This window comes from Panthera uncia, chromosome B1 (genome assembly GCF_023721935.1).
Source record: "Panthera uncia isolate 11264 chromosome B1, Puncia_PCG_1.0, whole genome shotgun sequence".
Classification (NCBI taxonomy): Eukaryota; Metazoa; Chordata; class Mammalia; order Carnivora; family Felidae; genus Panthera; species Panthera uncia.
The window spans coordinates 101072584-101099349 of NC_064811.1; the positions used below are offsets into that span (position 1 = coordinate 101072584).

The following is a 26766-nucleotide window of genomic DNA, read 5'->3' on the forward strand; positions in this document are numbered from 1 at the left end:
CCACCTGCCTCTACCCCCAGAAGTAGTTTTTGCATCCACAGAAGAGCAGGAGAATTTGGGAGGTGGAGGGGAAGGCAGGAGAAGTTTTCTGGGATTTGAGCCAAAGCAGAATAAAGGAATTGAGGAAGATGGAATGGTGGTATAGCTTCTGTTCTCTGTCTAGCTTCTAGAACTAGACTTGAGCATATGTAATAGAGTGGATGTGATGCTTATCCTCTGACACCTTTGGACTGAGGAAGAAAAAGCCAATGGGCAAAGGAGGTATGTTTTGGATAAACTGAGTGACAAAGCACACCAAATTATAGAGAGACTGCTTCCTTTGTGGAGCTGCCATTGCTGTTTTGCCTTCAGAATTGTCAGCTTTGGGAGCACTAGAGAAGCACCCTTGGCATGGGCCTTGATTTTTCTCTCATGAGGGGCTACAATGGCACTCCTTCCAGTGGCCCTCTGAACTGTAGACACTGTGGGAACGTGTGGCAGATCTAAGACAAACACATATGAAGTCTCTACCCTTTGTATTGGTGCTCTCAATTAATTGTGGGAGATGTTGAGGGGAAACTGAAATCCTGCAAGCAAGCATAGGGACATAGTAATTTAGAAATTTCTGATGAAATCAGAAATGCCCTCTACATGACTCTGGCGGGGGGTGGGGGGCATGTGTGTGTACACGTGTGTGTATCTGTGTGTGTGAATGTTGAAGGCAGTCAAGATTTAATATCTAGTACAATTATATACAGTGAGGGGCATCTTTATTATATCAGTAGATCTTTTTCCTGGACTTTTCTTTCCTATAATTATTCTATAACAATTCTTAAAATATTTTTCTTAATCTGATGATTAAAAACTGATGGAGACTAATATCATATGCTTTCACTCATATATGGAATTTAAGAAACAAAGCAGATGACCATAGGGGAAGAGAAGGAAAAATAAGATAAAAACAGAGAGGGAGATAACCCATAAGAGACTTTTAAATACAGAGAACAAACTGAGGATTGCTAGAGGAGAAGTGAGTGAGGGATGGGCTAAATGGGTGAAGGGCATTAAGGAGGGCACTTGCTGGGATGATCACTGGGTGTTATATGTAAGTGATGAATCACTGGGTTCTACTTCTGACACCAATATTATACTATATGTTAACTAACTTTAATTTAAAAAATAAATTTAAGAAAACTGGTGGAGACTAGAACTAACTACGACATTGTTTACTATAAAGAACATTTTCTCACCAAAATTAATCTAGGGAAAAATATTCTAGGCCCAAAGATATTTCCATGTTTTTTCCCCTAAAGCTTGTAATTAATGTACTCTCATTTTTCTTTAGTTTACTTTTTTTTCTGGTAAAATGAAAGTATATGAAGTATAGGACATTTGCAGTTATGGAAATTTAGAAAGAAGGGAAAATATCACAAATCATATACTGCCGTATGCCTGTTTTGGAAATCACAACTTGTACTTGCAGGATCAGAGAAATGGATTCCAATCCATTTGTAGATGAGGATCAAAGTTGCCCCTCAGCTTATTTATAGCAGAAAAAAAATTGAAGCAGGATTCCAGTCTGCTTTTAAATACATTTTAATAGTGGCCTTCTGGAGACAATGCCCTAGAGAGCACCAACCCTTGGGGATTTCATACCATGTAATAGGGAGAACAACACAGGAGGCTATTGGAGAGCCATTGTAGGCTCACAGGGTCCCCTCTGTGATTTGGGCCTGGATGGGGACTTTAGCTTAATGGGGTTTGGCAAAGAAAACACAAGTGGAGGCGAGAAAGGAAAGAATCAAAGAGGTCCTGTTAAGGAACCCCAAAGCATCTATTTCTGCCCCTATTTCTCATGGACAAAATATCACAAAATATCACAAAAATTAGTTTACTGCAATCTAAATGCAATACCTTTCCCAGAAACAGTTACAACTGTTACTTACTTATTTACTTATTTATTTTTTAATAGTTGCAACTTTAAAGAGGAACTGAAGATTTAAGTCAAGGGAATTAATACCTAATTGTGTAGTTTCTAGTATCATTAAATAAGATGGAGAAGCATTGACTAAGGGACTATGGCATTACATTACACTGAGAAGATAACTATCTGAGAAGTCCATGGCAGTCTTAGGCATTCCAAACCCTAAATGAGTCTTACTGAAGCAAGTTCAGAGCACTCCCATGGATTTTCTTTCAGACACCAGGAATGAGCCCAAGAATGACTTAACTATACTGAGATATTCATTCATTCCTTCATTCATTCAGTACACATTCATAAACCCACACTGTGTATAAGATTCAATCTTAGACTTTGGAGGAAATTAAAGATGCTTAAATTTTATTCCTGGTCTTAAGGAATCTTCATTCTAGTAAAGGACATAAAACATATACAGAAATAATTTTAACAAAAAGTAAAACGTGGTGTTGTGAGAGAGATTCTTTTTAAAGAAACTGGAAGGTGCTAGAGAATATTATTTAGAAGGAAAAATTTCAGTAGAAAGGGGATAATTAGAGTCAATTGAAAGGGATTTTCAAATAAGATTAAAGTCTTATTTTATTTTATTTTATTTTATTTTATTTTATTTTAGAGAGAGTATGCAAGTAGAGGAGAGGGGCAAGAGAGATAGAGAGTGAGAGTGAGAGTGAGAGAGAGAGAGAGAGAGAGAGAGAGAGAATATCCTAAGCAGGCCCCATGCTCAGCTCAGAGCCAGATCCCACGACCCTGGGATCATGACATGAGCCAAAATCAAGAATTGGTTGCTCAACTGACTGCCCAAAGAAAGATCTTTTGAGATAATGATGCTTCTGGGATCAACTTGGCAGAGTAGTTGGAAAAGAAATATAAAGGAAGAAAGACTCTGTGTGTGTGTGTGTGTGTGAGAGAGAGAGAGAGAGAGAGAGACAGAGAGAGAGAGAGAGAGAGAGAGAGAGAGAGAGAGAATGTGTAGGAGATTTTGAGTAGGCTTGGTCTACATTAGGACAGAAAGCTGTTTCTTGAGAGTGAATATGACAGCAGGACTTGACAGAAATGTTTAGAGTAAGTGTCTATAGACCTGTATCAATACATCCATAAAAGAGAGAGCCTTGGGGCGCCTGGGTAGCTCAGGTGCTTAAGTGTCTGACTTCGGTTCAGGTCGTGATCTCGCAGTTCATGAGTTCAAGCCCCACACCGGGCTCTGTGCTGACAGCTCAGAGCCTGGATCCTGCTTTGGATTCTGTATCTCCCTCCCCTCTCTCTCTGTTCCTCTCCCACTCATACTCTGTCTCATTGTCTCTCTCTGTCAAAAATAAATAAAGAATAAAAGAATTTTTTTTTTTTTAAAGAGAGAACCTTGTCAATTAACAGTGAGGGCCCAAGTAGGATCACGTTGTGTGGTTTCATTGTGGATCCATGCAGCCCAGGTTTGTGATTTTATTCTAAGGTTGAAAGCAAGCACAGAAAGAATGAATGAAGACTTTAACCTAATAAGGTTTGACAAAGAAGGCACAGGTGGAGGAAAGAAAGAAAAGAATCAAGAATGTCAATAGGAACATCAGGTTCCAGGGGTTTGGTTAGAGAAGGGGAAGGCAATGTGGAGCTAAAGGGATTGGAGGATCTGAAAGGGCCCAGTACAGGTACCTCTCCCTGACACACTCATCTAATCCCTACCTAGAGATCTCCACTCTGGCCTGGTAGGAGAGTAGGTGGGTGAGTGTGGTGATAAGGCTCCAAAGGGCAGAATATTAATAATGCAGTGGCTGACTTTGGATGCAGCTAGACTTCTTACAATTCATGGGAAAAAAAATTCTTTTCCATTTAAATTATTAAAAATGTAAACAAGGTAAAACAAAAACATACATCTATATAAGTCATATTACTAAAAAATACAGAAAAGATTATTAAATAAATAGAAACACTTAAGAACAGTTAGGCACTTTACAAGTTCTTAGCTGTCATCAATTATTATTTAATCTTACTCTGTTTGTCTGCACTTGTATAGATTTCTCTTCACCTTGATTCTTTATACTTAGAATTGAAAACCATGCCAGAATTGAAAAGCATATGCCAGGAGTCAGTATATCTTTGGACTTTTATTTTGCTGTAGGCTTTAACTTCCCTGAAATGGGGATTTTTTTAAACTCTTGATTGGTTTTCTTTTTTTGTGTTCTAAAATGAGGAAGAAACTGTTTTTCTCCATTGCCACTTCTGAAAGAGTACAGTGAAGTCACTAAGTAAAACCCTGGCTTTCTTTCCAGTTAAGATTTTCTAGTTACTCTTTTCTTCTTGGAGAGGATATATACTTCTGCCCACCTCCCAGTCAACATCCTGTATGGGTTATCTCCTTTGGGACAGCTACAGCTCCACACTGACGGATGAATTCTAATATGGAATTTTGGTTGTAAAGTTAGACTTACCAAAACGTGCCATTTAACAGGAGAATCCACCAAGCTTTTAAGGCATAGCGTAAGTTCCAGGTCACTTGTAGTGGATGAATCAGTTCCACAGCCATAGGTCATTTAGGAATCAGAGGTTCTGGGGCCCCCAGGGACAGAACTTCTGGAGTGTTGTCCTTGGCCCTAGCTCCTTCCAGCTGATTTAACAGTGGTGTGCACCCGTTGCCCATCTCCTGCTTAACTGCTCTGCCATACTGAGCCTCCTCTGTCATACCCCCAGTTCTCAGATTGATTGATTATGTGGGCAATGTTTAAAGGAAAAGAGACTCTAAAACAAATTCACTTAAAACAGTCACTAAAAAGGATAAGGATCACAACTGAAATAATGAGTTTTCCCTAGGAACTAGCAGACAGCCATAATCTTGGACCCTGGTTTCCTCACTGTCTCTGTTAACATAGGCTAGGAGCCAGGCTTCCAGGAAGTCCCAATCCTATCGGTAGTTCATTCCTTTTTCTTCCTAGTGTCACCTTTGGAAGGAGAACAAGGGAGGGACTGATTGTGTCAGCTTTGTAGAGTGAAATCACTCCAAGGGGAGAGAAGCAAAGAAGGACTTAGTCCCCTCCACCTTGCTTTCCTCTTTTGGTCTTAGAGCAGGAGTCACCTCACTGTGAGGTTCCTTCCCAGGGGGACAGGATTGGTATTGTCATGAAGCTCCTCCACAAAGTGGCTGGGCTTCTCCCAGGCTCTGACGGTGGATGTGCTGGAGTTGAGGCTGGGTGGGCACCAAGGGTTTAGAGTTGGGTTTCAGGTCAGCTTTAGGACAGGAAATGTATAAACTAGCAATGGCAGGAGTCTGTGGTGTGCCTAGAGCAGTGTGTCAAACCTATCTGCACTTTTGAATCAACTCAGGTGGTCGGAAAATTCAAATGGCTGGGCCTGCCCTACACTAATTGAGTTAATATCCTGGGAGTAGGGTCTGGGCACCAGTATTTTTTGAACAGCTACCCAGGTGATTCTAATGCACAGGCATGGTTGAGACACACTGGCATAGAACTTGGTCTTTTTCCAAGGTCTAGCTCTTATTTCTGAGCCTGCATCCTGCTGACCCATCTCTCCCAAGATGCCTCAGAGGAAGCAGAAGTTAATCTTTACTTGAGATGTAGCCACTAAAGTGCTCTTGATACTCTTCCCCTTTGTTTCATGCAAGCCTTAGTCCATCAATTATTGAAGGGTCATTGATTAATCATCCAATTTTCACAAATTCCTATATTGTTTATTTGGAGGCAGGAAATGTCATGGCTAAAAGCACAGTCTTTGAAATCAGCCTGCCAGGTTTCAAGTCCAACTCCACCACTTACCAGCTTTGTGATCCTGGGTAACTTAGTTAACTCTCAGTGGTTAAGTAACCATAAGATTGAGAAATAATAGTATCTTCCTTCAGTTCCTGTGTGTGTGTGTGTGTGTGTATTTAATGTTACTGTACCTAAAGTGCTTAGAATATTATCTGACATAGTGATTACTCAGTAAATGTTAGGGTATTTTTTTTTCCCTTTTAATCATTTTACTACCAAATCTCATTAATTAGAAGCAGGAGCCCACATTTAATAACTACTTGTCTTTTCAGGGAAGCATTACAACTAAAACATCTTTATGGCTTACATCTGCTGAGGAGCACAATTTTTTTCCTCTCAATTATGCACAGCAAACAATACACCTTAAATATATCCATTTTTGTAACCTAAATCCAAACACATCCAATATGATTTTGATTTCGTAGGAAAAGTATATGCCACTGAATCTAAACTTAAAGTATTTCCAGTGTAATTCCCCTTAGCCCAGTGCTTCTCAACTTTTTTTTTTCATTTTTGTTGTCTTTATCCACGGAACATATACATTTTTTTCCTAATTGCTCCCCACATGAAATTTTAATACCAAAGATATGTTATACATATATCTATTAATGTATATAAATACACTATATACATAATAAGTAAGATGTTTTGCCTCTGTTCAGAGCAATGTCACCCCCATTGAGAAAGCACGCCTTAGCCAAATCCCCCCAAAATGTTTGTGCCATTGTAATGCCACTCAACCCAAGGAGAAATGTGAAAGAGGGTAAATTCGAAAGGAGAGAAATATATGACCATATAAACACATTGATTGGAACACCCCTAGTGCTGTGGAAGGGATCCCTTTAAGTGGAGTGAAGGAGTGAAGATTTACCCTGCCTTTCCTTCACATTAAATACACCTCTTCCAACATGGTGTGACTTTTGTGGTATGGCTAATAAGAAAGTCACAGGGAAAAATGAGAACATCTTCTCCCTTCATCAAACCAGGCAAACGTCCTAATGTCCTTCTTATCCCTTATAAACAAGATAATATACTCATTCCAGGTCTAAAAAGGCAAAGAAACAGACTAACAAAACCCCAGAAAAGATTGTGAGAAATCTACAGATAAACTAATCCCTCCTATTATTTCAAAATCGAGTAACTTCTCAGGCATAGTAACAATTGATTTCATAATATGGCCATGCATTTTTTTAGATAAAGTTTTCTTGTAAAGTGTTCACTGATTTTATAGTGATAACTGAAAACATTTAAAAGAACTGAAATATTTATATAGCTATCAATATGTTACTCTTGGTTTTGAAAAACAAACTTAAATTTATTTTAAAAATGTTTGAGTTTTGACAAGTAATAAGAAAGTATTCAAACTATAACCACTATGTGTAAATATTGAGCATTTGGTACTGTGGTACACAAATAGAATTTACTGATTTTCACATTTCTTCATGCTTTGAAGGAAAAGTGAATTGAAGGATGTACATATTGATATTACGATGATTATAGAATGTATCAATAGGATTTCATATAGTTAGTTATTTAATCTCCATTGAGTTATGAAATGCTGCTTGATGTGGCTGTTTGCTAACTGTGGGTCCTGAGAATATTGACTGTGTTATAAAGGATCATTCAACATGTTTTTACTAACTTAAAATAGAAAGACAGGTTTTACTTTTTTCCCATGTAGGAGAGAGTGGAACATTTTAAAATTGAGAAACTTAAAAAGAATTCCAAGATAAAAGAAAGTGAGACTTGAAATTTCTAAGTAGTTCTGGGTCTTTTAGTCACAGTCCCCAAGTCATTTCTCATAAGGTGCTTTTATCTTTGGTAAATATGCCCCTGCTTATATAAGAGAAAAAAATCTTATTCACAGTATTTAGGAGTACAAGGGCTTAATCTGGAGAACTGACAACAATTATCAAATAACGTTTAATACAGACTATGCCCATGATAAACAGTGTCATGTCCCGTTGTCACTTAAACGTGAAAGTAGTCCCTTGGAGTAACTTTAACTTTCCTGAACCACAATACCCTCTTCTGTGAAGTGTTATAATAAAATATGTGTCAAAAAGTTACGTGGATTAAATGAGATAACATATTACAACTCTTTAGGACTCCCCCTTTCCTTTGCAAGTATGAAGAATCCTTGCCATTATTGTTGGTGTTTTGAGCTGGAGTATCAGGAAAAATGCAGAACCTCTTGCCCAAGCTCTCCTGATTACTGTGTGGTGGTCTGCTTGTATGTTATCACCCACATTTTTTAAATATGGGGATTCTCAGGACTTGCTTTGACTATACTATACATAATTATCTATTGATTGTATGGTGATTGTACTCTGTTGACATTTCCTGTTTACTTGTCTGTACCCACTATTAAACTATAAGCTAGAAAAGCAGCTGATCTCATGCATTTGTCTTTCTACCCCAATGTCCATGTGACTTAGCACCCAGTATGTGCTCAATTATGTGTTGAACGAATACAAGAATGGATGGCCATGATATCATGATAGAGAATTATATATTTTGATTTCCTTAGGTAGAATGTTTTTCCCATGTGGTTTTAAAACCTGCCTCAATTATGACCTGAGACCTCCATGACTCATTTGGCCTCCCAACTAAAAACACCAGGAGTACTAATTACTGTAAAAGGCAATGTCTTCAGAAAGAAAAGTTGTCTACCTACAGTAACTAAACAGAAACCACCTACCATCAAATTTTATGTTGGCCGGTGAACCACCAAAGAGCAGGAATTTTCCATTCCCATCTAAGAAGAATGTGATTTAACAAATGGCCTAAATCACTTTAGAAGGTGTTCTGATTGGAATAAAGAAAGCAATGTACCAAATATTCATTAAAGCTTTCTTGGGCCTACAACATGGACTACAATGTGCTAGGCTCCCTGTAGGTTACAAGAGAAATGGAAGCCTCCAGCCCCTGCCCTCAAAGAACTTTCTACCATGTTAAGAAGATAAGTCCACACTAGAGAAGGGAGGATTGATTCAAGAGTGTCTCAGGGGACAATGGGTACATATTATTGACTCTTGGCTTGTTTGGCGGGGAGGAGGGGGCTTCTTCTGGAGGAAAATAATAATTCTGTGTTGATTTTTCATTTGTAAGCCTGTCCTAGAATTAACAATTACTTAATTCTTAATTTGATTTGTATGAATGGAACATAGAAAGGTTGGGGTGATTTCGGAAGAAAGAGCCTAGTAAATTTTTATACTTCACTCTGTACAGATTTTTGTTTCTTCTGCATAGTACTGTAGCTGAGAAGAACCTTTGGCCCAGGGTCCTTCCTGATCCTCTTTGGATGTAGTAGTTCATAAACATAAATGCTGACTTCAGGAAGCCAATGAAAGACTTCATTCTGGCAGAACTTGAGGTGGAGGAAAAGGGAACTGGGTGCTCTCATGCTCTGCAGTCCTTTCTTTCCCTTATGATGTTATCTCTGCCTTGTCTACCCTGTAAGGTAGGTGGGAAGCAAGAGAAGGCAATATGGCCAGACTAAAACAGGTTGGTAAGGTAGACTGGCAGCTACTGAATGGGAATGCCACTGAAGGGTTAAAAGCTCAAAACATGGTAGATTCTAGAAGCAGTGAGACAGTGCTGGGGAAAACATGCATAGGTAGAGATAGAGCAATGAGTGGTTCAAAATCAAGGCTAGGTTAAAAAGGTGTTGCCAGTAAAATATCCTATAGCATTTGGAATGGAACTAGGCTTAAGCATTTTCCTTGAGCTGGTCACTCTTTCATAAAGAAAATGTTTAGGTGAAGCAGTGGCTGGGGGCCTCATGCATGGCCTGGCCTGGCCAAGCCTTAAAGGGAGCCAGCCCTACTGGGATGTGTATTGCCTCTATATCAATTAGGACTGCTTTCTTTCTCTTGTGTCATTTCATGGTTATAAGATAGACACTGGCATTCGGGATATCACATCACAGTTCACTCAAGACAGCAGAAGAGGGGCAAGGAGAAAGGGGTTAGTGTCAACAGATTTTCTCTAATGTCTTTTTGCCAGAGCGGTATCACTTGGTAATGCCTGGGGATTCTAGCAAGGAAGACAGGAAATAAACTATTTAGCTTCTGCATTCTCTCAAATAGAGTCGGTAGAGAGCTGGATTCAGGTGTAGGGAAACCAACATACAGTGTCTTTTACTGGTTCTGAAACATTCCATACTACTTTCTCCCTTCTACTCCATCCCTTATGGCAATGTTTTTTAAAAAGTAGAGAATGCTCAAGTATGTTTCCAGTGGAAATAGCCATCAAACTCATTTAAGTCCTCAGCTAGCGTTCACCTAGTCTGCTCAGATGCCCAGGAAACCTGTTTCAGTTGTTTGATAGTTTTTCATTCTTATCGTAGATGTGTTTCTTCTCACCCCACCTCTCATTTCAACTGCAGCCATGGTGGACATTTCTATGCACGTGACTGAAAATCTTCCACTTCAGACATACACTGTAACCTCTCCATTTTCCTGCCCCAGGGCTCTCAGCAAACCTTAAAGAATTCATTGGCCCATACACGTAAGCACCGAGAAGTGAAGGAAAGTGTATTTTCCTGGAGATAACCCTCCTCTAGGGGTAGACAGGAATCAGTAGGCAAATATCCCAATCTTCAGCACTTGAACAATCTTGAGGGGCATTCCACATGTTTCTTTGAGGGTCTCAGCTAGTTGAACACAATGGAAACTAGCCCAACAAAGCTCTCTTACCTGTTTGTTTTCTTCTTCTGCCTAACTCTCCCTTTTCCATCACTCCTGCTTCTTGGGATCAGCACATGGATATGTGATGAGGCCTGCACCTACATCCTTGTTTTAGGCCCTGCTTTGGGGGGAACCCAAACTAAACCTCCTCATTGGAATTCCTTGATAATTTTTGTTTCTTGTAATTTCCACACTATCCTTCTTTTTGCATCCTCCCTTTTGAGGAGAAGCTAGGCTGGATTTCTTTACAGAAACTAAAACTCTAGGTATACGAACAATAATTCATTATACAAATGTAAACACATATGTTTTTCTGTTGGGAGAAACAAATGTATCAGAGAGTATTCTTCTCTCAGAATCCCTTATTGGGCCAAGGTATTAACTGATTATTGTAAATGGTATATGTGTCTAAGAGGATCAGCAACAATACAGAAGCATTTACAAAGTAGTCACTGTGCCAGGTATCAAGTGCAGCAGTATGAGCCAAGGATCCACAATCAAGCAGACATAATTTCTGCTCTCAAATCACTCATGAGGTGGAGGTGGAGTGTGGGAAAGGTCAGGTAAACAATACTTGTGGTATGTGCTTTATAAGGATCCACAAATCTTGGTGACTGATATAATGGAGGAAGGGAACAAAAAAGATACAGGGATCTTGGATGATTCCAAGCTTTCTAACCTGGGTGACTGTGTAGATGAAACATAATTAGCCAAGACAGAAAATTCAAGGACAGTAACAGATTTAAAAGAGAGATGACAGGTTGAATTTTAAATATCTGCAAATTATTCAGGTGGAGATACCTAGACAGAAATATAGGTCTAGAGATAAGGAAAGACATCTGGATTGGACTGCAGATTTGCAAATCATTGATGTATAAAGCTAATGCTATGGAAATAAATCAGATCAACAGGAAAAAGAAAAGACAGTGGAAGATTAATCCCAAGAAGCAGCAGGACTAATAAAAGGATTAAGAAATAGGAACCAGCAATGAGATTGAGAAGGATTGGCTACATAGGTAGGAGAAGAATCAGATGGAAGTGTTTCTCGATTCTTGAAACCGAGGGAAGAGCAGTGCAATTTATAGCGCTTGATGCTGTGCTGTGGAGAGCTTAGGTAGGGTGGATAAAGACAAGGGCCTTCAACATCAGTGACCTCAGATGTCAATTTCAGTAGAAGGATGGACAAAGGCTATCTGGTACATTATTTTACTCATGCAGCCTGTGTCTCCTTAGTAGTCATAAAAGTAGGGCATTAACATTGCCTTCTAAAGCCTCTACTTCTAATCCCAGATACTTCTGACAACCACAAGCAGATTTGTGCACTTTCCTTTTTTTCTTCTCCCTTCTCTTCCCCAAACATATTGAGATTTATCTTCCTCCTATGTGAAGTATCATTCTCTCCTCCCCCACATTTCTGTTTGCCATATAGAAGCTGCTGTTGTTTCTTGGCTTATTTGCACACCAAGTTCTGGTAGAAAGAAATCTTATATGGACAGAAACTCTCTGAGCCGGTAGCTTCTAATTTGTCTTAACTTGGCAAAAGAAAAACACCCCCACCGGACCATCATTCCACCAACAAAGCCATGTGGCACATGCCAGATGATTGGGTTAAAAACAATTTGGCTGAAAAGACAAATTGGTAGAAATCCAAAACTGGCTGCAAAACCATATTTCCAGTCTCCTGTTTTGCATCTTTTCTGGCATTGATGCTTATTTTACTTTATAACGTCGAGTCATGTAAAGAGATTAGTCCTGCATCTTTGGGAGGCATTGCTAAATGCAGAAAATTTTTTTTAAAAAACAACCCTGAAATGTGTTTTTCAAAATGGTTATTGGAATCACCTAAGATCAGAAGTAAATTGTGATGTGTAACATGATACAGGTTGCAGCAAGCTGTTTAGCCCTAAGGCAGTAAATGCTGACAGGGCTTGGGAAGCTGTCTTATGTGCTGTGAACTGGTTATGTGAGTGTAGAGCACCATGTGGAAGCTGATTTGGGGATTTGGTAAGATGATTACATATTTGGTTCTACTTATATTGAATTTGAGATAAGTCTGAATAGAATCTAGAGAAAGCTCTGAATGGAAAAATCAACTAGGAATATGTAAATGGGAAATGGAAAGCTGAAGAGCAATTGAGACTGGAGGAGATTTGAGAGACCATCCATGCAACAGTGAGACTAGGTAAGATTACCAGTGTAGAATATACAGTGAGATAAAAGAAGGTTTGATGAGACTGCTAGCTATGTACCTAACATCCACTCCTCTCTCTTCCTTGGTAAGAGAAGGCAAACTTTTAGTTGAGCGCATCAGCTCTTGAAATAAAAGACCACATTTCTCAGCTAACCATTGAGCTGTTGGTCACATGGTTAAGTTCCAGCCAATTATTTGTTAGTCATAAGTGTTGTATGGGACTTTAAGAACAGAGCACATCCTCTTTCCCCATTTCTCCTTCCTGTTGCTCAGAATACAAAGGTCATGGCTGACACTAGAAATCATGTTGGTCATGAGATGGCCTTGGGAAAGTTCGTTGTTGTGGACCAAACAGTAGAAACATAGGAATTCCTGTTGACTTCCTGAGGCTGTTACATACCAGATCTGGATATTCTGTAACTAGGTTTTCTCTTATTGGAGAAAATAAATCCTTGTTTGTTTAAACCACTATAGGTGGGTCTTTGTTACTTTCAACTGAACATAATGTAACTAATGCAAACATGATCTAACTAATGTAAATGTAACTAATCTAACTAACTAATGCAAACATAGAACAAAATCTAACTTATGTAAAAAATAAAAGAAGTGCTAAAGAAAAAGATAAAGAAGGAAAAATCAGAAAAGTAAGAGGAAGATTAGCACCGGGTGTATCATGAAACCAAGGAGGAAGGAAGATGGAAGGGGATCAAGTATTAAATGCTGAAGAATAAATGATTATATTTCTTTGTAAGTACCTTAAACTTATGAGGAAAGCAAATCTATTTATTAATGATAATGGAGTATACATCATTTATTTAGGATTTCAAAAAACCCAGAGCTTATAATTTTCTATTTTAAAAGACTTTATGATACATCTCTTAATTCTCTTTCAACTGAGGCTAATCTGAGCCACAAAACTTCATTAATTGTATTTCATGTTTAAGTTTGACAATAATGATACTATAAAATGGATAGTAGCAAAGAGACAGCAAAAAAAACTCTGTGTGCAAAATGAAATTTAAAAGTCTCTAAAGAAGTTGGGATGCATGGGTGACTTAGTTGGATGAGTGTCTGACTTGATTTTGGCTCAGGTTATGATCCAGGGTCATGGGATCAAGCCACACATCAAGCTCCTCGCTGAGCATGGAGCCTGCTTGGGATTCTCTCTCTCTCTCTCTCTCTCTCTCTCTGCCCATCTCCCTCACTTGCACTCTCTCTCTAAAATAAAAAAAAAACACTTAAGAAAAATTTTAATAAAAAATAAAACTCTCTAAAGAAGTTAATGGTAGTGATTTCTAATGGATTCTGAATTATACAATAGTACTGGATTTTTTTATTTCATTTTCGGTGTCTTTATTCTGAGACAGGAAATTTATATCCATCTTAATGACAATGTTCCTCATTATTGATCTGCTCTTATTTGTCTCAAAATATATAATGTTGCTGTATTAATGGTTTGTATTAATAATACTACCATTACAGATTTATTTAGCAGGCAGAACAGCATTATTCTTCTCCTATCCCTTCTCCCAAATACTGTATCATCTCTGTATCTCCAAAATCTGGATAATATGTAAGACAGATTCTAATCTTTTCCAGTCATTCTGGGGTATTAGAACAATTCCTATTTTCAGCTAATAGAGACAACTTAATCTAGCATCAAAATGTAAATCTTTCATCCAATTAAAGCTTCTCCTACCCTCCATCGTAGAATGGGCTCATGGCTTTAAACCAGTCATTGGGAAAAAGAGGGAGTGGGATACTCTGCTCTTTCACTGTCTTTTCTCTCCCCCCGCAAGCACACAATTCTTCTATCCTTGGCTCCTTTAGAACCAGAGGCAGAATAGACACAAGAAGTAAAGTGTGATGCTTTAACTAGTTGGTGCTGTTGACCTTACTGTCTCACACTGGGGATTCAAATGCTGACTTTCATGGCACACATTGGTGAATTCCCAGAGATCTCCACTTGCCCTGGTTCTTGACCTAGGTGATTTCTTCTCCAAATGATCTCTTGCGATACCCCATCAGCTTTTATCCCTAGTGATAACCCACGATGGCCTTGTTCTGCCAGGATTCCCTTACCCCAGTGGACAGCCTTTGGGGTTGAAGCCCTTTAGGAGTGGCTCCCATGTGGCCACTCTACCACCCGTTCTCCCAGAACTGGCCCAGGGAATATTTGGTGTCTTTGTTCTGCCCAGTCCTACTGCTGTCCTCTCCCCTTACCTTGCCTTCTTGGGCTACTCTGGTTTCTTATTCACATGTGCCCCGAAGCCCATGGGAGCACACATGAGTTTGACCCCAAAGCTTATCTGTGAACATTCTGCTGGTGGAAGCATGTGGCAAATGATGAACCAAGAGATGCGAGGTCAGCCCCTGTTCTGGCAGATAACCCTAGTCTCCAGGAGTACTTCTCTTGAGACTCCCAAATGAACTTAGGGGACATGTAACTTGTATCTTTCCTCACATGGAGGGTAGGGGAAATGCCTTCTCTACTATGAATTCTATGCAAATATTTCTTTTCCCAGGAATTGTTAGTTTGATTTTACACAGTGTGTTGGGGGTGAAGGTCACAGGACTAGGTCGGATAGTTCTCAGCAAGTCATGCTGGGATATATCCAGTGATTATAGAATGTAGAGGAATTACCCATTATCTTCAGCTTTGTATTTTAGCTGAAATTTCAAGGCAACAGAAAACATTCTATTCTTGTGTTTGAAGGTGTGCAGTAATTTTTGTAGGTTACATATAAAAGGAAGAGGTTGAATTAGTTCATCTTTCTAAAGTCTCTTCTATCAGTAAAATATGCTGGGACTTACCTGAATTCCTTTATTTGGGAGTCTAGCTTCTTGAGAAAGTTTTTAAAAATCAAGAAATAACCCTTAAAAGGCCTCAGAACAAGTAAAAATTGTATTTAAAAACACACATACAGTGTGAGTACTTTATTTAGTAGGAGATTCCCTTGGGTCATTCCTCAGTGCCTAATTACTCTGACTCTGTCATATACTACTCAGATTAAGTCATTAAAGTTATTGTTCTTTTGTCGCAAATAACTTAAAGTGCTTATCAATTGGGATGCTATTAGTTACAAGCAACCAAAAATCTAACTCGAATAGATTTTTAAAATAAAGAAAATGTACTGTCCATGTAAGTGACATGTCTAGAGGCTTCAGGCAAAGTTTGGCCCAGGTTCTCACAAAGGACCTAGTTTCTTTTCTTTTTCCTTGCATGGTTTTGACTTTATCTTAAATATGACTTTCCTTACTGTTGTAAGGAGTCTTATCAAAAGCACCTGACACTTAAATATCTCCTCATTTATGTCCACTGGGCATCTTTTTTGCTAACTCCTAAGAATGAGAGAGGAAACTTTTTTCTTAAAAGCTCCCAGAAAATTCTCTTAATAGCTCAATCAGAACTGATGAGGTCATGTTCTACACTTCTTCATCAATAACTCTATACAGGAAAATGGGGTGCTCTAATTAATTTCAGTCTGGGTCTACTCTGAAACCAAAGTTTAGGATCAATTCTACCCAAAACATATGACTGGAAATTTGGGAAGTTGTTAGGAAGGAGGAAATAAAGATTGGATGATGAGAAGCACCATCTGTTCTCAAAATATGGTAATATCTTATAGAACCTAAGGACAGAAATGTTCTGGACCTCAAGAAGGAATGGAATTGGTAACAAGAAGATCATTGTGAATCCTTGCATACTTTTCATTGCCTCTTGTTTCTCCTTCTCATTAAGCATATACTTTACATAGGACTTAGAGGACAGGCCATATAATGGGCTTAGATAACAGCTTCTCATAGCTCCCAAGTTCATGTATTACAATTACAGACTCACAGAGAATTTAACACTCACTAGGGTTCCAGACTCCACATTACCTGGGAGAGACCACTGATTGGCCTACTTGGAAGTCTGCCCTTCATGTAGTCAACTGTTAACAGGCACCAGGTATTATAAGCAAACTTTGCTTCTTCTAGGAACCTGCTCCTGTATATCAGAGAGGAGTTAAGGTGACCACAGGCAGCTAGGCAGCCTTCACACAATGCATCTACCACAGGTAGTAACTACTCGAGATGGGCACATCACTACAACCTGGCAGCAACAAGAGAAAGTAAAAGAATTTACGAATCAGATACAAAAATTTAAGAGTATCGAAATGCATCAAGACAGTTCCACATGTCCATATTCATGTTGATAATTCTGAGTCATTAATGTGACACTAGGTTCACTCTATTCTAGTTAAATTGAAATTTTACCCTTGTAAAATAATGTGTGGCCATTATCATCCAGTTAATATAAACTACAACTACCCTATTCTGTCTTTTGTGGTTTCCTTAACCGCTATACATTATCAAGATTAATTAAGATTCCCTTCATTGTGTGTATCTACAGTTTTTCTTTTTTATAATTGTTTCAACGTTAATTTAGTTTTTAAAGAGACAGTATGAGCCGGGGAAGGGCAGAGAGAGAGAGAGAGAGAGAGAGAGAGAGAGAATCTGAAGCAGGTTCCAGGCTCTGAGCTGTCAGCACAGAGCCCAACACGGGGCTCGAACTCATAAACTGCCAAGATCATGACCTGAGCCAAAGTTGGAGGCTTAACCAACTGAGCCACCCAGATGCCCCTACCAATTCTGAACGACTACAGTTGTTTATGACATGAATTCCTTTAATAAATATTTCCCCCTCACTAAATAGAGATGCTTGATTTCCCTTCTCACTAATTAGTATGCTTGCTTTCTTCCATAATGTATGCAGTTTTATTTACATAATTTTGACTGAAGTGATGTAGGTGTATGTTATTTATCTTAGTTCCCAGAGGAGAACTTGCTATCATACAGTTTATAGATATCATTCCTCTCAAGTTTTGTTCATAAAACTGAATGATCTACTGAATGCTTTCTCAGTGCTGAAGTCTGATTCACTTGACAAGTAATGCCATGTCTGCGCTAAAAGACCCTCAAGCACATAGTACTGGAATAAAGTAACAGATATTTATTACCATTTATTACCAGAGAAACTAAAATAAATTACACTCATTTATCAGTATGTCAGGAATGCTGAGAAGCTAGATCCAGGACCACCTCCCTTAAGCCTCTGTCCTGTCTTTCCTTAATTTGTTCTAGATTTACGTACTCTTCTGGAGAGAGGACATGGTTAAGAATGCAAACTCAAGTCATAAATCATGGTAGCAATTCAGAACATGGGTTGATTAGAATCCAATGTCTTTCACAGGGAAACTCTGAGAAAATTATTTACCTTCCCTCACTCATTTTTCTCCTTTATGCAAGAGTGATGATGATGATGATGATGATGATGATGATACCCACCTCATAGGGTGGCTATACAAATGCAGTGCCCATATTCAGTACACTTCCTTTATAAATTTCCCTTCCTTTTGTATTTTTTCTTTTCTTTTAGGGAAAGAAAACCATTTTATTATTGAAGAAGCATTAAACCTAAATGCACATCACAGGAAGTATGCAAAAGATTGCATAGACAGAAAGAAATCTCACCCCCAGTTTCATGCATGTCTTCAACATGAACAATAAGTAGTCCTCAAGACAGTTTGATAGTACCATTTGTCACACATAGTTTATCCTAACTTTGCCTGGTAATTAGAGTGACCACCTGTGTTACTTAACTGACTTTATCGGAAGAAAAATATAACTTCTCATCTTTATGACAGCAGGTAGTGCTGTATCTTGGAATAAGGCACCCATCTAAGCTAGGTTCCTCTCCTCCTACAGAAACTGGAAGAAAGATGCTTGCTTCCTCCTATCTGCCTTAAATTACCCAGCAGTTTGATCTTTTCTTTTCAGTATTTTTTAAGGAAGTTCAACTTAAAAAAAATTGAGATACAGGGTTGCCTGGGTGGCTCAGTCATTTGAGCATCTGACTCTTGATTTTGGCTTAGGTCATGATCTCACAGTTTGTGAGTTTGAGCCCCTCATTGCATCAGGCTCTGTGCTGACAGTATGGAGCCCGCATGGCATTCTTTCTCTCTCTCTCTGTGCACCTCCCCCCACCCCCGTCTGTGTGTGTGTTCTCTTGCTCTCTTTCTCTCTCAAAATAAATAAATACACATTTAAAAAAATAAAATGAAAATTGAGATATAATTGACCAATACCATTATATTAGATTCAGGTGTGCAGCATAATGATATTTGTATACATTGTGAAATAATAACCACAAGGCTAGTTCTTTCAATCTTAGTGAATTTTTATATACCAATGTAAGATATTTGGAAAATCTCACCATACCTGAATATCAACTCATTCTTGTTTCCATTTTCAAATATTTCTCAACACTTTTCTGGAACCACTTAGTGAAATCCTAAGTCTCTTGGTCAGTTCAGGTTTCTTTCTAAGGAACAAAGGCCACATTCCTTGTTAGTGACTGGTGCTTTCTTCTGATCTAAAGAAGAAATTGCAGACCTATTTTTTATCTCTTTTTTCTGGAAAATGCCTAGTAATCCTTTGATGCTCATTAAGGATGAAATGGTAGTCACAGTTTGAATTAATGACTGAGCTGTGGCCGTGTGTATAATGCTTACCCTCCTTTGCCAGTACCTGTATTTATAGTGACAAACTCCTAAAAGCATAGCAAAGCAAACCTTATATCCAAATTATAATAGCAGATGCTTAGAGATAATGGAATAAGGCCACTGCCTCTGAGGGCAGCAGCTGGAGCCTGTCAAAGCCAGTTTAAGGGGTCTGACTCACACTAAGAAGAATCACAACACAGAGATCAAAATCTCAAGGGCGTTTATTTATAATAAAGAGGGAAATTACCAAGCAGAGTGGAAGTACTTCTTACCCACAGGGCAGTAGCGTCCTTTCAAGCTCAGAGACCCCCTTACTTTGCAGTAGTGACAACACTATCTGAAGGGGTTTAGTGCTAAGAAATACCTCATAATTATAACTTTGTGCTTCACACCCAAAGGAGGCTGAAGTGGAATGTACGACCTCTGAGTCTCTATTTGGATATACACATCACAGCACCACGTGTTAAGTGGTATCTCATAGTAAAGAGGATTTTGACAGAATCCAAGACAGTCCTATTTATAAAAACACTGATGTGAATATAGATTTACAAGTGTGAATATCACCAGAATTTAAGTTTAAAAGTGGAAAGGGGAAAAAATCACGGGGAAAGACAAATTTCTGAAGCACAATTTATGGAATGCTTTTAACCACTAATACTTTCTAGTCTAAGAGCAGCAAACCTATTGAGCCAGTTTCTTTAACTGCACTGCCCCCTGGTGGTAACATGACTTAGTCCGTTGGCAGAAAGAGGCAGATCAGGGTGCCTGGCTGTGGGTTAAGCTTAAGCTCTTGATTTCAGCTCAGGTCACAATCTCACGGTCAGGGGATTGAATCGTGTGTCAGGCTCCAGGTTGAACACGGAGCCTGCTTGGTATTCTCTCTCCTCTCTCTCTGCCCCTCTCTCCCACTAGCTCCTTCTCAAAATGAATAAACATCAAAAATAAAGAAAAATAAAGAGGCAGGTTGGGAGTGAAGGAAATAGATGAAAGGCTGTAACAGGCAGGGGCAACAGGTCAGATAAGAAATAAAATAGAAGTTTCTTGGAAGAGTGGTCAGAAGATCCTGCCAGTGGGGATGTTGGGGAGAGAGCCCCTGGCCCCTTGTAGGAGCTGCTTTTGACCACCTGTGTTGGTCAGCTCTCTTGAATTCCCTAGGACAAACAAGATTATGCTTGTTTTGTTTTGCTTTGCTTTGCCTTGAAGCTCCATGCAGGGTAGGTGTTATGATACCAGGTCACGCTTAGCCACACTACCCTGTGCTCCCTATCATCTTGGAGAAATGTGGCCTAGGAAATTGGATGACACTACTCCTCAAAAATACACTTGGCAGAGGAGATGGCAGAATAGCTCAGTAGCCCAGAGGAAGCCCCTATGCAGAGCATTTGACTCTTTTTACTACTTTGGAGGCTAAGCCAAAGAAGGGCCTTGGTGCTTGTTTATAATTTATGTCTATCTAATTTCAGTGAGGTGAGGAGGCCTATAATGAATATCACATTTAGAAGATGTTTGAGAAATAAAGAAAGAAAACTAGAAACAATGCTGAGGAATACAGAAAGTGCAGGGACTGTGGCACAGGTGATTGTCACAACTGAGCATTCCATTCAGTTCTGAATTTCCTCCTAGCTAAGGAAAAACTAGAAATACAGGAACTAATATAGTTTGCACTGCATGAAAGGAGACAATACAACTGTCCTTCAGAGATACATAATTTCTGTAACTGGATGGAGGTATTGGCTAATACTGTGGTGTTAATCATTTTTCAACATATAAATATATCAAATCAACATGTTGTATACCATAAACTCACACAATGTTATATGTCAATTACATTTTAATAAAGCTGAGGCAAAATTTGAAATGTTTTCACATACATAGTTCCTGGAATAAAATTGGAAGAGGAGTTTATCCTAGAAATTCTAGACTCATAAATAAACACCAGATTGAAAGATCCAAATGCATAGTTGATTCTCTTCCATGGGAGCTTGCAGACCTGTCACTATATCTCGTTTAGTACTAGAGGTGATGAATAGTTCCCATTTGTCAGTGATTCCTAACCTCTGGTGGGACCCCTAGTGGGCCATGGAGTTATTGCAAAGTGTCCATGAATCTAGACTAGATGCATAATTTCAGGAGTGAAAAAATAATCTTTTGTGCAAGTGTACCAATATTTTTCAAAAAATATGATGACTATAACTGGTAAAATACAAATCTATGTAAAATAACTACTGAATTCACACTAGCTTTTGGTTATTATATATTTTCTTAATCAGATTCTGCTAACAATACAAATGTTAAAACTTGGTATTACAAGTAGGTCCTTATGCTTGACAAAGTTGTAAACCATCACTGGTACAGACTGTCTAGATGGTGTTACTGCTCTGAGCAGAGAGGGCAGACTCCCCACCCCCCCCCCCCGCCCCCACCCCCACTTCTTCCCCAGTCACTACTCAATAACTGTTTTTCATGTTCTGAGATGAGCTCCAAGAAAGGCACCCATGTGCTCAGATGCTCTGGGCTTTGTTCAGTAATCAGCTTTGTGGCTTTAGGAGGCCCAAAAGAACTTCAGGGCTTTCCACTCCGAGCACTTTGTTCAGGAAGCTTAAGAGACTTGTTGTGGTTTCAGAAATGACATGCTTGAAGTTTCTGGAGTTGGCACAAACTACTGCTCCTGCTCAAATGGATGGTAGGAAGAGAGGCAGCCATAGGGGCTGGCGGCCCAAAAACCGAAGCTGTGGTTGTCTCCACAGACAACAACTCTTTAGCAAGCTTGCAATTGCTCCATACCCCTTTCATGTGGGCAAAGAAAGAACTTTATCAGACAGAGTCTCTGTTCTCTTGAAACACTAGGGTGAGAGGAGAGGAAGTTGGGCAATAGATCAGGGCAGAATTTTCAACAGGGAAAATCACGTTTCTGTTGAGTTCTTCCTTATCACAGGGGCAACTCCACACCCCTGGATATGTCATACATGCTTGCATGCTGACTGATGCTCAGACTGCAACATGAGGCCCCCCCCAGGAGGAAAATGCAGAGCACTCTGAAGCTAGCCTGACGTCTTAAGCCACTGTGTTCCGGATTGCCTGGCTTGGCTTGGCTATTTAAGGGCAGAGGCCAATGGCTGCAAGATTTCAAAGCTAAAATGGGCATTGCAAACCCTTGTGAGAGAAGCAAAGTTACACAGTATTTCAGCCTTGCCTTCTGCCACAGTGCCATTAAACAAGCCATCCAATCACCACCAAAGGACAAACTGCCACATTTGTTAAGGAAAACACCAAGGTCACAAACTGTACATTTTTAGTTACAACTCTGAGGGCACATATAGACATATAAATTTGAGTACCTAGCCAAAAATGTCTTTCCCACTATTTATCTTATCTCCTCAGTTGTACCACTGAATATTTATTTCTTTGAGTCAAGAGTGTTTTCGATCTCTTAGAATACAAACATTCTGGTGGGTATATCTGGTAGGATCAGAGGAAATGACTGGTATCGGAAGGTGGGGCAGAGTGCTGGGAAGGGGAACAGAATGATAAAAGAGAATAAAGAGTCAAGACAGATTGTGCTTACAGCTTGGAATGTTTGGAATAGAATCTGTAATCCATGGTCAGAAACCAGGTGGCTAAAAGCAAAATCACACCTGGACAGAGCTCCAAATTCTAGCTTGAGGCCCAAATTCTCAGCTCGCCCTCCTTTCCTGCCAAGACCTTCTCCCCTCTGGCTGACTTAACCTCAAACTTCAGACTCTTTTCTTACTCCCTTTGCTCCAGCAAACCTGCCATATAATAAGCACTAAACCAAGGAAATGTTCACTCACAATCTTGACTCTTCAGGTAAGGAATTCGACTTCTGTTTTCTCTTGTAAAAGGGGGCTAGTGCCATCATGGTTCCCTGATGCTAAAATAACAAACAAAAAATGTATTTCTTTGAGTTTCTGAACTCTGGAAACATTTTTAAATGTGTACATTTAATATGGTAGTGTTTATATATATATATATATATATATATCCCAAAAAGCTGTTACTAAATACTTGGTGTATCTTCTAATTAATGGCCCCATAGAACTACAAACTATATATAGGGTTTTTTTTTTTTCTTTTCTCTTTCTCACAAGTTAATGTGAGGAAATTAATGTGATAATTCTTAAGAAAACTTAACAGTATATCAAGGTAGACAAAAAAAATGCTACGGGATTTTTTCTTAGAGGGCCTGCTATCTCTTGAATGATGGTTCAAATGATTCCCAATGACATCCTGTGTAACAGACACATGACACTCTTTCCTAAAGGCACAATTTATAAGGTTGGGTTCTATTAGTGGAAAACTCTTATATCATAAAAATGTCCTGATCATTGGGGTGCCTGGATGGCTTAGTCAGTTAAGCGTCTGACTTGATTTTGCCTCAGGTCAGAGAGAAAACAAGCAGGGGAGAGGCAGAGAGAGAAGGAGAGAGAGAATCCCGAGCAGGCTCTGCCCTGTCATCTTAGAGCCTGACATGGGGCTCGATCCCACAAACCATGTGATCATGACCTGAGCCAAAACCAAGAGTAGAACATTTAACCAACTGAGCTATTCAGGTACCCTATGGAGTTCTTAGTTACTCCAAGACTTGTTAAGGTACGGTGACTGCTTTAGTAATGAAGGCTTTTGGGCTCCTGGCAGATGAAGAAAGAGGGAGATTTGGGTACAAACCAACCATGTGGTACCTCTCCATGATACCAGGTGAATGGCTCCAGCTCTTCTTCCTGGTCTATTCTTTAGAAAATTTTTATATAGGAGGTATTTTCTCTCAAGTATTAGACTTCAGGATACATGGTGTCAGGGCCCCTGGGGTTCTGACTATGGTCAGTATTTTCAGATTCCAATAATCTGACTTTCTCAAAGTTAGGTGTAAAATCTTGGCAATCAGGATTCAAACTTAGAACCACTGGCCTGTGTCCTCTGGGGATAAACATATTTTTGCAGCCAAGTAGGGATATTAAATATTAGATATTGAATTAGACATTCAACAAATATTTGTTGAATAACTACTATGTGCCAAGTTCTATACTAGGCATAAGATATGCAAAGATGAATACATGCTCTTACAAACTAATAGGAAAATATGATAAGGACATGATCTAGAAATTCACAGAAGAGAATTCTAAATGGTCAATAAACACCTTAAATGTGTGTGATTCACTAACAATTAAAAATATGTAAGTTTAGAGTCACTATGGGGAGCCCAGTGCTGCTAGATGCAGGTGACCATGTGGCAGCTGCTGGCTCGAGCCAGTGGGACACTCCTGTGAGTGCTGCTGTCAGATTCTTGGGCAGCCCCACCTGCCAGTGCTGGACTATGGATGTTGCTCCTGGTGCCAACTCTTGAGGATGTTTCCATTCTTGAAAAGCCCAAGCTTAAATTTGCTGAAAGGGCAACATCTGTGTGTGCCAAAAGTGAGAGGAGAACTTAAAAGTGACATATGAGGACCTTCTACTGAAGCTACTGAGTTCGTAGAAGGCAGTTGTGCAATCTTGGCACGGGGTGGTGGTCACCTCCATTGGAGCCATTTTGAAATGATGCACCTGACAATGTACTGCTCTGTGGACCCCAAGAACATATTTGCCTTATGAAGAGTACTAGCCCCTTTTCAGCCCATCACCTGCAAGGGTATGACACACATGGGAGCCAAAGGTGCCATTGATCATTACATGACTGGCCCATAATAGAGATGGGTGGGCATTGTGAATTCAAAGAGGTACAAGGCTTACTTGACCAGGTGCCCACAAGTTTCCCTTCTGAGCAAAGGCCATGAGTGTGTGACTCTAGAGAAGATGTGGAAAGATCAAGAGGAATGAGAACAGAACAACTAAAACCCCTGGACCTTTGAGCGTATAGCCACTGCCAATGTGCTGAGGATATGGAAAGTCCTGAGCCCCTATAACTTGACCCAGAAGGCGCAGTTCTGGGGCAAGTCCTATATGCCTGAACATGTGTAGTGAGAATGTGAGAAATAAATGTACGAAGGCTACTGAGAGAGAAAGAATCTACATCTTTAATGCCCTCAGCCTACCCTTAAAGTCTTTGGGTAGCTCTAATGTCTAACCAAGGTGCAATATATGAGTAAATGATTTCTGAAAATTTGTACAACATATGTGAATTTTTTTATATCTTTTTCAAGTTTTTATTTAAGTTCCAGTTCATTAACATGCAGTGTAATATTCGTTTCAGGTATAGAATTTAGTGATTCGCCACTTTCATACAATACACAGTGCTCATCACAAGTGCACTCCTTAATCCCCATCACCTATTTAACCCATCCCCCCTGCCCACCTCCCCTCCAGCAACCCTTGGTTTGTTGTCTATAGTTAAGAGTCTGTTTTCTTATTTGCCTCTCTCTTTCCCCCTATGTTCATCTGCTTTGTTTCTCAAATTCTACATATGAGTGAAGTCATATTTATCTTTCCCTGACTAATTTATCTCATTTAGCATAATACTCACTAGCTCCATCCACATCATTAAAAATGGCAAGATTTCATTCTTTTTGATGGCTGAATAATATTCCTGTGTGTGTGTGTGTGTGTGTGTGTGTGTGTGTGTGTGTGTGCATGTGTGTCACATCTTCTTTATCCATTCATCAGTCAATGGACATTTGGGCTTTTTGCATAATTTGACTATTGTTGATAATGCTGCTATAAATATTGGGGTGCATGTATCCCTTTGAATCAGTATTTTTGTATCCTTTGGGTAAACACTCACTAGTGCAATTGCTGGATCATAGGATAGTTCTGTTTTTAACTTTTGGAGGAAACTCCATACTGTTTTCCAGAGTGGCTGTACCAGTTTGCATCCCCACCAACAGTATAAGAAGGTTCCCCTTTCTCCATATCCTCACCAACACCTGTTGTTTTTTTTGTGTTGTTAATTTTAGCCATTCTGACAGGTGTAATGTGATATCTCATTGTAGTTTTGATTTGTATTTCCCTCATGATGAGTGATGTTGAGCATCTTTTCATGTCCCAGAAGAAGAAGAGAGAAAAGGGGGTGGAAGGTTTATTTGAGGAAATTATAGCTGAAAAGTTTCCTAATCTAGAGAAAGAAACAGACACCCAAATCCAGGAGGTACAGAGAACTCTCATCAAAATCAACAAAAGCAGGCTACCCAAGACATGTTGTAGGTAAATTTTCAAAATATAGTGATAAAGAAAAAATCCTAAAAGCAGCTAGATAAAAGAAGTCCCTAACTTACAAGGGAAGACCAATAGGGCTAGCAGCAATATCTCCATAGAAAAATGGCAAGCCAGAAGGGCTTGAATTCAATGTGCTGAATGGAAAAAATCTGCAGCCAAGAATACTCTGTCCAGGAAGGCTATCATTCAGAATAGGAGAGATAAAGAATTTCCCAAATAAAAACTAAAGGATTTTGTGACCACTTAGCCAGCCCTGCAAGAAATATTAAAGGGGACTCTTTGAGTGGAAAGGAAAGACCAAAAGCAACAAAAACTAGAAAGGAACAGAGAAAATCTCCAGAAATAATGACAAAACAAGTAATAAGATGGCACTAAATACATATCTATCAATAATTACTCTGAATGTAAATGGACTAAATGCTCCAATCAAAAGACATAGGGTATCAGATGGATTAAAAAAAAA

At 39.2% G+C, this 26766-nt stretch overlaps 1 long non-coding RNA gene and 1 pseudogene across 2 annotated transcripts in view; both read left to right on the plus strand.

Annotated features, from left to right (window-relative positions):
• The first annotated feature begins 201 nt into the window (after positions 1-201).
• Positions 202-26766, plus strand: part of LOC125923089 (uncharacterized) — a 95113-nt gene continuing 68548 nt past the window's right edge. The window contains exon 1 of one of the 2 annotated variants that reach the window (XR_007457890.1): positions 202-261. This is a non-coding gene — a long non-coding RNA (uncharacterized LOC125923089). The remainder of the gene's footprint in view (positions 262-26766) is intronic. The other variant, XR_007457889.1, reaches the window with a different exon arrangement.
• LOC125923087 (39S ribosomal protein L16, mitochondrial-like) lies at positions 24383-25182 on the plus strand (annotated as a pseudogene).